Here is a 12,278-nt window from a genome sequence, read left to right as displayed (position 1 = left end):
CAGTACAAAACAATAAAGGAGATTTTTTAATTTATGCATTCACAAAGGTTTTTCAAAAATTTATATAAGTAATTGGTAACAAAAATAAGGAAAAATAGTACCGTATGATTTGATTCTATGCCTCTTGGGAAGGGGGGGGGGGGGATTCCTTTTTTTACTCCTCTATAAGAACAATTTTTAAAATACCATTTTATAGTTTAAGTTAAATTATTTGTGAGTCTTGTGGAAAAAGTGATGTTCTTGGATTAAGAAGAAAAGAACCTAGGTCAAATGATATTGTCTAGTCTATTCATGAAGCTTGAACTGATTAACCATTTCTCAGACCTGCATTGTTCTTTCTTCACTAATTCTTCCTTCAGAAAATGAAACACTTAGGGACAATAACACAAAGAGCCAATCAGCCGCACTAGGAGTCAGCCAATGCAAATCAAAATTTTTCTGCCATAGAAGCATGGAACAGACTGTGGAACCTCAGAGGGAAGGCAGGGGAGGGTGAGTGGGGTGGGAAGAGATCATCCAAAGAACTTGTATGCATATATGTAAAACCCATTGACAAAGATAATAGGGGAGTGAAGGCCTGGGGTGGGAGTAGGGGCTGGCTAGAAGGGGTCAATGGGGGGGAAAAAGGTGATATATGTAATACTTTTAACTATAAAGATTTAAAAAATGTTTCTGCCATATTCTTTGTAAATGTAGACAATTTTACTTGTGTTTTTTTAAAAATATATTGTTATTGATTTCAGAGAGGAAGGGAGAGGGAGAGAAAGATAGAAACATCAATGATGAGAGAGAATCATTGATCAGCTGCCTCCTGCATGCCCCACACTGGGGATCGAGCCTACAACCTGGGCATATGCCATGACCTGGAATCAAATCATGACCTCCTGGTTCATAAGTCAATGCTCAACAACTGAGCCATGCCAGCTGGGTGACAGTTTTATTTCTTACTTTATATCTTTTACTAGAAGCCCGTTGCACAAAGATTCGCGCAATGGGCCTTCCTTCCCCTGGCTGCTGGCACCGGTTTTCTTCCGGCACCCAGGACCCAGGCCTTTGGTCCAGCCACAGCCGAGAAGCCAAGCCTCGTGGCTAGGCTTTTCCCCTCTGGCCACAGCGAGGCTTGGCTTCTCCATTCCGGCCACAACAAGGCTTGGCTTCTCTGCTGCAGCCACAGTGGAGAAGCCAAGCCTCTTCAGTCTTCAGTCTTCGCTCTGTGCCTGCGTAGGCAAATTAACCACCATCTTTGTTGGGTTAATTTGCATAGTCGCTCTGATTGGCTGGTGGGCATAGCAGAGTGACACCAATTTGCATGTTCCTCTTTTATTAGTGTAGCTAGTCCATTTACATTCAATATAATTATTTATAGTTAAATCTAAGTCTGCTACTTACTAGTATTTATTGCTTGTGTCATCAGTGGTTTTTTTCTATTATTGTTTTTTAATTTAATTTTGATTTTTCTCTAATTTCTGCCTACCATGGAGTTATCTGACTTTATTTTAGAATTCCACTTACTTTTTTTTGGTGGGGAGCTTTCTTTTTCCCCTTCAGCCATTTTAAGACTATGATTTTGCAATTTTCAATCAAGTTGTTTATTTTAAAATAAACAAAAATTTATATACAGCTTAAGAAATAATTGAGAGGCACCTCATACCCTTTGTTCAGAGTCCCAAAAGGACAATAACTTATAACCTATAGTATAATATCAGAATCAATATACTAACATTGACATAGGCAACATGAAGAGAATTCCACTGTCAAGATCCTTTTTGTTAGTTTTGAAAGCCACACATTCTTTGTCTTCTCTCCCCTCCTGTGTGTTCATCCTTCTCCACTTCTATGATTTTATGATTTAAATAATGTTACATAAATGGGATCTTACAGTATTCATTGTTTAGGGGGTTGGATTTTTTTAATTCAACATAATTCTCTAGAGATTCATCTTAATTTTTATGTGTTCATTCCTTTTTATTGCTGAGTGGTATTCCATGACATGGATGTGCTATAGTTTGTTTAAGCATTAAACTATCAAAGGACATTTGTCTGTATAGAAAATATATTGTGCACAATTGATGCTATGTTCTACCTCAGTGGCTTCCAAATGTTTATCTGCTGATCTGATTTACTCTGTTAATAAGATATTGAGGTAAAGAGGCAGAAACATAAAACTGGGTAGAGCTTGTCACTTCCATGGGGCAAAGACTGAAAGAGGAAGTTATTCTTCTACACGCAAGTTATGGCTAACAGACATCTACATATGTAAAATATAGATTTTTGTCTATTGTATGCAGTACCCAAGTATATCAGAACTAGAATTGTGGTTCTATCATTAAGTTTTTAAAAATCTCATTGGAGTTATACTAAATGTGTATCACACAGCATGAAAACAGGCATATACAAATTCATATCAAAGCACTACAAAATGTTGGAGAGATTGTAAATGGAGAAGTAAAGATGCTGTTATAAAGAAGCATCAAGGACATCCTTATTGGCTTGCTTAATCCTTATAGGCACCTGATCTTTCCTTTAGCCTGAATTAGAATCACCAGGCATGTAGCAATATCTTTACTGATACAGCTCCTAGGACAATGGAAACTAAAGAGAAAATAAACAAGTGGGACTACATCAAAATAAAAAGCTTCTGCACAGCAAAAGAAACCATCAACAAAACAACAAGAGAGCCCACTGCATGGGAGGACATATTTGCCAATGTTATATCTGCTAAGGGTTTAATCTCCAAAGTTTATATGGAACTCAAACGATTTAACAAAAGGAAGATAAACAATCCAATAAAAAAATGGGCAAAGGATCTAAATAGACACTTTTCAAAAGAGAACATACAGAAGGCCAAGAGACATATGAAAACATGCTCAAAGTCACTAATCATTTGAGAGATGCAGATCAAAACAACAATGAGGTACCATCTCACACCTGTCAGACTGGCTATCATCAACAAATCAATAAATGACAAGTGCTGGAGAGGGTGTGGAGAAAAAGGAACCCTCATGCACTGCTGGTGGGAATGCAGACTGGTGCAGCCACTGTGGAAAACAGTATGGAGTTTCTTCAAAAAATTAAAAATGAAACTTCCATTTGGCCCTGTGTTCCCACTTCTAGGAATATATCCCAAGAAATTAGAAATACAAATCAGAAAGGATATATGCACCGCTATGTTCATAGCAGCACAATTTACAATAGCTAAGATTTGGAAACAGCCTAAGTACCCATTAGCAGAGGAGTGGATTAAAAATCAGTGGTACATCTACACAATGGAATACTATGCTGCTCTAAAAAAGAAGGAATTCTTATCATTTGCAACAGCATAGATGGACTTGGAGAGCATTATGCTAAGCGAAATAAGCCAGTCAGAGAAAGATAAATATCACATGATCTCACTCATTTGTGGAATATAATGAACAACATAAACTGATGAACAAAAACAGATCCAGAGACATTGAAGTAATGAACAGACCATCCAACCTCAGAGGGAAGGCAGGGGAAGTGGGGGTAAGAGATCAACTGAAGGACTTGTAGGCATGCATAGAAGTATAACCCCAGGACACAGATAGTAGGGGTGTGAGGGTGTATGCTGGGGAGAGGGGGTGTGGGAATGGCTGGGGAGAGGTCAATGGAGGAAAAAGAAGACATATATAATACAATAAAGAATTTTTAAAAAATCACCAGGCATCCTTGTTAAGCGAGAGTTTCTGATTGAGTAGGTCAAGCTAGGGCCTGAGTGTTTTTGTATTTAAGAAGTTCTTATGTGATGCTGATATTACTGATTAGAATAACACATTTTGAGAACCATTGTCTTAAGAAGAGATTCTGTTTCTTCCTAATGCTGTATTCTTACCTATCCTACATGATTAACAAATATTTGTTGAATTGATTGCTTACATAAGCCAAGGAAGAGAAAAGTTAATGCACCATACCAGATAGGAAGGGAAAAATAAAGAAAAAATAATAATGATATGTTTAGTTTTTATTGCACAATGGATCAGCTATATATCTTAATACACTTGGAATTATACCAGAGGATATTTATACTTGTACTTGCATATTCCATAAATGTCTGACATAAATACTTTAATATGATAGATAGGATATGTGGTTTTCATGTTTAAGACTATCAATCCAAAGAATGATGCAAAATGTATAAGCTAAAAAAATAAATAATATATGCACTTGGAATAATTCTGCTTTTTGAGAGTAATTGTAAAAATAAAATATTTAAGAAAATATGTTCCTGTATCATTGTATGTTACAGAAAGGTAATATTAGAAGGAAAATATTTTAAAAGGAAATGTAAATAAATTATAACAAATATTATTAAGGAAAGAGCATAAAAATCAGAGCACACAAAAGGGAAATGAGGCCAAGAAAAATGAGATCAGTATTTTACAGAAAGTTACACATATATCTGTTGCAATATTTAAATTTGTTTTTATTTTGAAATAATTTTAAATTTACAGAAGAATTGCAAGAATAATACAGAGAGTAATCCTATGTTTCAACTAATCTGAACAATAGTGCAATTATCAAAACAGGGTTAATATGTATACAATACAATTAATTAAGCTGCAAATTTTATATGAATATCATCAGTTTTTGCAATAATTTTTGTTGTGGTTATTGTTCCAGTATCTAATTCAGGATTTCCACATTGTCGTATCTCCTTAGTTTTTTTCAACCTGTGACTGTTCCTCTGTATTTTCTTTCATGCATTGGCAGCTTGGAAGAATACTTATAACTCAGTTTTAGAATATCCTCAATATGGGTTTGTCTGACATTTTCTCTTTATTATATTGAGGTTATGCATATGGGGAAAGAATAATTCAGAGGTGATGTGCTTTTTATATTGGGGTGTATTATACCAGGGTACATTGTCAATGAGTTTTATTACTGGTGATGTTAACATTGATCACTATTAAGGTAATGATTGACAAGTTTCTTCACTATAAAGTTTCTATTATTTTCTTTGTATTTTTTTTTTATTTTTTTATTTTATTGTTTAAAGTATTAGTAGTACATATGTCTCCTTTTCCCCCATTGACCTGCCCTCGGGCTCCCCTACCCCCGGCACATGCCCTCATCCCCCTAGTGTCTGTGTCCATTGGTTATGCTTACATGCATGCATATAAGTCCTTTGGTTGATCTCTTACCCTCCCCCACCCCCCAACTCTCCCCTGCCTACCCACTGAAGTTTGAAGCATCTCTTCGATGCTTCTTTGTGTCTGTATCTATTTTGGTTCATCAGTTTATGATGTTCTTTATATTCCACAAATGAGTGAGATCATGTGATATTTATCTTTCTCTGACTGGCTTATTTCGCTTAGCATAATGCTCTCCAAGTCCATCTATGCTGTTGCAAATGGTAACAATTCCTTCTTTTTTAGAGCAGCATAGTATTCCATTGTGTAGATGTACCACTGATTTTTAATCCACTCATCTGCTGATGGGTACTTAGGCTGTTTCCAAATCTTAGCTATTGTAAATTGTGCTGCTTCGAAGATAGGGGTGCATATATTCTTTCTGATTGGTGTTTCTGATTTCTTGGGATATTTCTAGAAGTGGGAACACAGGGTCAAATGGAAGTTCCATTTTTAATTTTTTGAGGAAACTCCATACTGTTTTCCACAGTGGCTGCACCAGTCTGCATTCCCACCAGCAGTGCATGAGGGTTCCTTTTTCTCCACATCCTCTCCAGCACTTGTCATTTATTGATTTGTTGATAATAGCCATTCTGACAGGTGTGAGATGGTACCTCATTGTTGTTTTGAGCTGCATCTCTCAGATGATTAGTGACTTTGAGCATGTTTTCATATGTCTCTCAGCCTTATGTATGTCCTCTTTTGAAAAGTGTCTATTGAGATCCTTTGCCCATTTTTTTTTATTGGATTGTTTAGCTTCCTTTTGTTAAGTTGTATGAGTTCCCTATAAATTTTGGAGATTAAACCCTTATATGAGATAACATTGGCAGATATGTTCTCCAATGCATTGGGCTTTCTTGTTGTTTTGTTGATGGTTTATTTTGCTGTGCAGAAGCTTTTTATTTTGATGTAGTCCCATTTGTTTATTTTCTTCTTAGTTTCCATTGCCCTGGGAGCTGTATCAGTAAAGATATTGCTGCGACACATGTCTGCTATTTTGCTGCCTATGGCTTCTTCTAATATTTTTATGGTTTCCCATCTCATGTTTAAGTCCTTTATCCATTTTGAGTTTATTTTTCTGTATGGTATAAGTTGGTGGTCTAGTTTCATTTTTTTGCATGTATCTGTCCAATTTTCCCAGCACAATTTACTGAAGAGACTGTCTTGACCCCATTGTATGTTCTTGCCTCCTTTGTCAAATGTCAATTGAGCATAATGGTTTGGGTCTATTTCTGGGTTTTCTATTCTGTTCCACTGGTCTATATATCTGTTCTTCTGCCAGTTCCAGGCAGTTTTGCGAACAGTGGCTTTGTAGTATAGCTTGATATTTGGTATTGTGATCCCTCCAACTTTCTTCTTTCTTGAGATTGCTGCAGCTATTTGGGGTCTTTTTTTATTCCAGATGAATTTTTTGAAAGTATTTTTTAAAATGTTGTAAAGTTATTTTGAGGCCCTGTAAATATTTAGCTTCTCCTTAAACTTTTTCTTACTAGCTTTAGCATTATTTGTTGACTCTTTCCTATAGCAATTATTACTGTGGTCTTCTAATGACAATTTTCTATTTCCTCTTTTCTTTTATACCTATGAATTTGAAATCCTTCCATAAGAAAGGATTTATTTAATCATTATTTCATATCAGTATGGACTCATGAGCATTGTTTTACTCTTTGGGTTATAATTGAACACAATATTTTGTTGGGAACTCTTCAGAGTGGCTCCTTTGTCTTTTCTGCATGTTCCCTCTTTTTTTTTTTTTAATTGCAAACTTCTTTAGTTAATGGCACCACAATAAGGTCTAGGGGCATTTTTGTTTCTTTCTTCAGTTCTGAAATCAACCATGTTTCTAGAAATCTCTGGTTTCTGTTATTAAAAAATAATATTTAGAAGCTAACATCTGGGTGCTATCTATAATAATAAAATCATAATATGCTAATTAAACCGGACAGCAAAGCGACCTTCTGGACATCAATCTGGATGTCATTCTGGATGAAGCCACTTGGATGGGGCTGAGGCAGAGGCAGTTAGGGGTGATCAGGCAGGCAGGCAAGTGGTTAGGGGTAATGAGGCAGGCAGGAGAGTGGTTAGGGGGGATGAGGCAGGCAGGTGAGCGGTTAGGGGCGATCAGGCAGTAAGGCTAGCAGTTAGGGGCAATCAGCCAGACAGGCAGAGTGGTTAGGGGCAATCAGGCAGGCAGGCGAGTGGTTAGGAGCCAGTGGTCCTGGATTACGAGAGGGGGCAGGCCGGGCAAGGGACACCCTCCCCCCACCCCATGCACAAATTTTGTGCATCAGGCCTCTATATATATTCATTGCTTCTGGAGTATCACAACTGACAGAGTTAGGAAATCCATATTTGCATATTCATGAATATATACAATCATAGTCTTCATTAGTTTCTATATCTATCTGTATGTATATAAGTGAATTCATATTGAAACCTGTTACACCATCCAAAAGCACAAGGTTCCTTCTAGACTCATCCCTTTGCATATTTGTAACCTCTTTATCCAACAGTGAGAAATCTGACTCTCACTATCTTCTACATATTTACTTATTTGTTCAACACTAATGTACATATCAACTTGTTGCAGAACTAATAGTCCATAGTCTTCTGAGAAACATATTTACCAACTTCTAAATATAAAATTGAACAAAGGTATGAAATCAGTGATTTAATTTTACCCTTTAAGGAACTGATGAAAGAATAGGAACTTAAGCCCAAAGAAAGAAAATAATATACCAATTCAATTTGAATGATTTCTATATGCCTATCTTCAAGGTCATTGTACTGTGACTGTGTCAATTCTTCTGATGAGTTGGCAAAGGCATTCCTTATCTCTTCCACTGGGTTTTTCATTTGTAACACTTTCATTAGATTTTTTCTTATATCCACCTCTCTCTTGAAATTACTCATCATGCGTTGAATACTGTCCACTTGAGCATTTAAAATATTCATTTACTTTTTTAAAAATCTGTCAAATATTTCTAAAACTATATCATACAAAAGTCTTTTTCTCATGAACACTTTTTGTCTTGTGGGAGTATTTTATCTATTTTTTTGATATGTTCCATAATTACTTTTTTGAAAACCATGTATCTGTATATATAGTAGACACTGAGATAAATTCTTTTAAATGCACACACCTTTCTGAATGCTAGTTCTTTAGCAAGGGATTCTGGATTAGTCTAATTCAGGCTAATATTCAGAGACTTTTTGTTTGCCATTGTTACCTTTGCACATCACATTCCTTTAGCAATATCTTGCATTAAGAATGGCTGATTTGCCCTAGCCAGTTTGGCTCAGTGGATAGAGCATTGGCCTATGGCTCAAAGGATCCTGGGTTCAATCATGGTCAAGAGCACGTACATTGGTTGCAGGCTCCTCCCTGGCCCGGGCCCTGGTTCTGGTCGGGGCTTATGCAGAAGGAAACCAATCAGTGTGTTTCTCTCACATTGATGTTTCTCACTGACTTTCCCTCTCTTTTCCACTCTCCCTAAAAATCAATGGAAAAATTTCCTCAGGTGAGGATTAACAAAAAACAACAACAACAACCAAAGAGTGGCTGCTTTGCCAGAGTGGTTTTTTCAATGTTTGGTGTCCTCTCACCTTTATTCCTCCTTTTGCCCGGTGCCACAGAGATCTGTCTTGTAATTAATTTTCTTCATATTACTTGTTAGATTTCTTTGTTACTGACTGGTAGTCATCCATTGGTAGGAATAGGGTTGGTAGATATTCTCTGCTATTCTGATTAAGCCTTATTCTTTGGTAGACACAGTGTCTCTGGATCTAAGATATGTGAACTTTTCAGTGTTCCAGCTTGGATTGTTCCTTTTTTCTCAATCAGTCATTTTTGTTTGTTTGTTTACCTGGTACCTTTTCCTAGAAGCAATAGATTTTCATTGGTGCACTAATTGTATCAGTGTTTGTTGCCTTTCTTCACATGAGTTAATGTTTTTGTTCCAAAAGGAGTTATGGTTCTGGTGGATTATTCTGCCTTTCCTACAATGATGAATATGTCCCTTCCCCAGTTCAGTATCATTAGTGAGACTTTCTAGAGACACCCCAGTCATTGCTGTGAGCAGTCAGAGGGGTTCTTTGAGAAAAATCCTCAGGAAGATACAGAATCCCTATATATTTGCAGAGCTCAGGGGTCTCAACTGCTTTCTCCATGCACACGTGATGCTCACTAACAATTTGCTAGTCATGTTGTAACCCATCCAGCCATTTGTTTAACATTGTTTCTGTATATAATGACTTGTCAACTAATTGTGACTGCAAATAAATAGCCTGTTTGCATAAAAATTCTAGGAACTAACTTCAAACGTAGCATACTCTGACTGCTGCTCGGGGAGATTTGCAGACTTTCGACCGCTTATCTGAACAGACTGTGCTGGCTTGCATGTATTACCTCAGTGAAGAACTCTCAACCTCCACCTTTTAATCCCTTTGTTCTGTTTTTTCTTCCTCCTCCTTCCTTGCAAAACCCCTGTCCTTTTCCAATTGTTAAGATGGTCTTTGCAGTGAGAGTCCACCATCTTCTCGAGCTACTGGCTCTTGAATAAACCTACTTTCCTTCCATTAGCCTTTGTCTCTTGATTATTGGCTTTCAAATGGCATCCAAACCTGGGTTCTATAACAATCCTAGCAAACTCTTTTTACTAGTGTCCAGTTGTCACTTGCACTAGTGAGTTCACGCTTATATCTCTTGTCTCCCATCAAACAACTGTCTCTCCTTAGATTTAGAGTGTATGGGTTCCTGTAATCTAATCATTGCAGTAGTTTAAGAGAACTTGTGAACTTGCTGTTATGACTTTCTTCCATTGCTAATATTTTGTTTTGGGTTTTGTAGCTACATTGATAAGCAATATCCATTTGTAGTTTTCCCTTTTTGTTATGTATTTATGTGTTTTGGTACAAGGGTAATGCTGGTTAGAAATCTTTTACTCTGCTTCTATTTTTTTGTAAAATATTGGAGAAACTGATATCATTTCTTCCTAAAAAGTTTGGTAAAATTCACCAGTGAATCCATCCAGGTCTGGTGCTTTATTTTTTGAAGACTTATTTGTAATTGAATCAATACATATGTTTATAAGCCTATTCAAATTATCTATTTCTACTTGTGTGTGTTTTGGTAATGGTGTCTTTCCAAAAAGAATTGGTCCATATTTTCCAAGTTTTTATATGTGTATACATATAATTTTTCATTGACATTTTATGACCCTTTTTATTGATATCACTGGTTATGATCCTTAGTAATTAAAGATATTATTAAGAAATTACCAATCTCCTTTTCTAATTTTCTTTAATCATTTCAGATCTACTTGAGAGGATTGCCCTATTTTTCTCAGAAAGCCTTAATTATGTAATAAAACTTTTCTTATCTTCTTGATGTTTGAATAGTACCATCAGTCTCAACATCAGAACCAAATTTGGGGTAGGAGTCCATTCTACCTATGCAGGTATTCAAAATAATCATGCTAGGAGTTGGACTAAATTTAATATTTGTTATAGCTTTAAGTAATAAAAACTTGAAATTTCAAAATATGTTTGGTTTTAACCTTGAGCTTCACCGAGAACTCTTTTTAAAGAGTATTTTATGCAGATCTTTACCCTGCAATCAATGATTATTATTTGGGGCTCTATGTAGCGGTAAGGCCTGGGGGAGGAAATGCATTATAAAATTTAAGCCTGTGTCCCTACTTTGTGACATTCTCAAGTGTGTCCCCTTCTTCCCTGCCATTTTAATATATATATTTTTATTGATTTCAGAGAGGAAGGGAGAGGGAAAGAGAGATAGAAACATCAATGATGAGAGTGAATCATCAATTGGCTGCCTTCTGCATGCCCCCTACTAGGGACCAATTTGCAACCCTGGCATATGCCCTTACCAGGGATCAAATCTTGACCTACTGGTTCATAGGTCAATGCTCAACCACTGAGCAACACTGGCTAGGCTCCTGCCAGTTTTAGTGAGACAACTATGCTAAAAGGGATTGGATTCAGGGAAATGCCCTTTCCAGGCAAGATAAGGGTCTGATAAACTCTTTCCCCCTGCATGGTAGCCCTTTGTTATGAAGAAAGCTCTGAGCCTTTTTCACAATGGTTACTCCCACCACTCCCTGGCAGAACCACTAGTAAATCAATCTTAGTTCATCCCTAAGGTGAGAACCTGGTGAGGTAACGGAAGGTAAACCCAATGGAAGTGTGGGGGAACCCTAAGACTTCAGGATTTCTCAGTTTTGTGTTAGTCCACACTTAATCTTAAGCAATTCATCAAAATTACCATTGAAGTATTTCTATTAGTTTATGAATCCAGCTGATTCTGCTCCAAGTCCAAATTGGCACCTTTCTAAGATTCTCTCTAGATTTCAAGATTGTAGTTTTCCCTCTGAACTCGGTTTCTTAGTGATGTGAAAGAAAAAAAGGCGGCTCTGTAATAAATCTGTCAAGTTCAGTGACTGAAAATAACTTCCCAGGGTGATTCAATCATAAATTCCTAACTGCAGAGGTCATGGTGGGTAGTCATGCCACAGGACTATAACTTCTTTAGTAAACCGTTTATCTTTTCCTTAAGCAAGCCCTGCCGGTTGTTCCTGTGCATCTAGGATAACACAACTTTGAAATTTCAGGAGTGATCCTCTTTTCTAGACCCCTCAGAGGAATAACTACCCCCAAGGGAGCACATAATCTTGATCTTGTTAACTATCTATAATCCAATATGGCTTGCTTTCTCCTACTTTCATGTAATTTTACTTAGGCTCCCTTCTTAATTCCAAATGTATAAAAAGAACTGCAAAACTGTCATTCACCAGAGCATTTTAGATTTTGCTTTCCAGCATGTCATCAGTTTGGTTCAAGTAACTCTTACAAAAATTCTCTACAGGTTTGGGTGTTCTTATGTTAACACTAGGGCAAAAAAAAAAAAGTAATTGCTTTTCAATTTCTTCAGCTTTTTTTTTCTTATTGTCAGGATGGGAATAGCAAAGTCCAAGGTCTTTACATGTCATACTAAAATTGGAATTCCTTTCAGTAATTTATGAGTTACTCCAAAAGATAAAGGACGTCTTCTACTTTACCTGTAACTATCCTTCATCACCTAGTTCTCTGACTACAATATATCCATCCTTAATA

This window comes from Myotis yumanensis, unplaced genomic scaffold (assembly GCF_028538775.1).
Source record: "Myotis yumanensis isolate MYYU_CA2020_CCGP unplaced genomic scaffold, mMyoYum1.0.hap1 SCAF_4, whole genome shotgun sequence".
Classification (NCBI taxonomy): Eukaryota; Metazoa; Chordata; class Mammalia; order Chiroptera; family Vespertilionidae; genus Myotis; species Myotis yumanensis.
Note: the sequence above shows the minus strand (reverse complement) of the source record.